Here is a 705-nt window from a genome sequence, read left to right as displayed (position 1 = left end):
CTTGGTATTTAAACTCTGGGGTCCATTGGAGTTGATTACCTCATTTCCGGTATTTCTTTGCAGTGGTGTATATTTAGCATCCAATTCTATGTGTTTATTGATGACCTCCTTGGTGGACAACTAGGCCCCTAGAAGTTCGCTCGGAACCTAACAGCCCAAACAGAGAAAAGCACGGGAATATCTGGAGGCCTCGTTCTCCACCAAGAAGACCATCAATAATGTGGATTAGAGGGAGCAGTTCTGAAGAAGGGTCACTGGGCTTGAGATGTTGATGCTTATTTCTCTCCACAGGTGCTGCCAGACCTGCTGAGTTTCTCCAGCAATTATTGGTCTTGTTTTCCATCGAGGGGCTGAATGACTCTAAATCATATGATCATATGTTTACAACACCATTATCTTCAAGTATCCATCTGCATCACATGCCCTTCTGCTTCAAATATATATTTAGTGCTCCTTAATGAACGGGTGAAAATGCCAGAAGTTGGGATTACACTGAATAGATTTGTGGGATCATCTTCAGCAGACTGTGGTTCAAGAAGAAAATAATCCACTATTAGCCTTGAGGGGGGTAACTGGAGATCTGCACTAAAATGTATAGTAATGCCCTCGCTACCAACACCGACAAACAAAACATTAAACACCTTAGCAACGAGATAGTAGGAACTGCAGATGCTGGAGAATCCAAGACAACAAGGTGCAGGGCTG

The sequence above is a fragment of the Rhincodon typus genome, chromosome 42 (assembly GCF_021869965.1).
Source record: "Rhincodon typus isolate 14 chromosome 42, sRhiTyp1.1, whole genome shotgun sequence".
Lineage (NCBI taxonomy): Eukaryota > Metazoa > Chordata > Chondrichthyes > Orectolobiformes > Rhincodontidae > Rhincodon > Rhincodon typus.
This window is presented reverse-complemented; position numbering follows the sequence as displayed.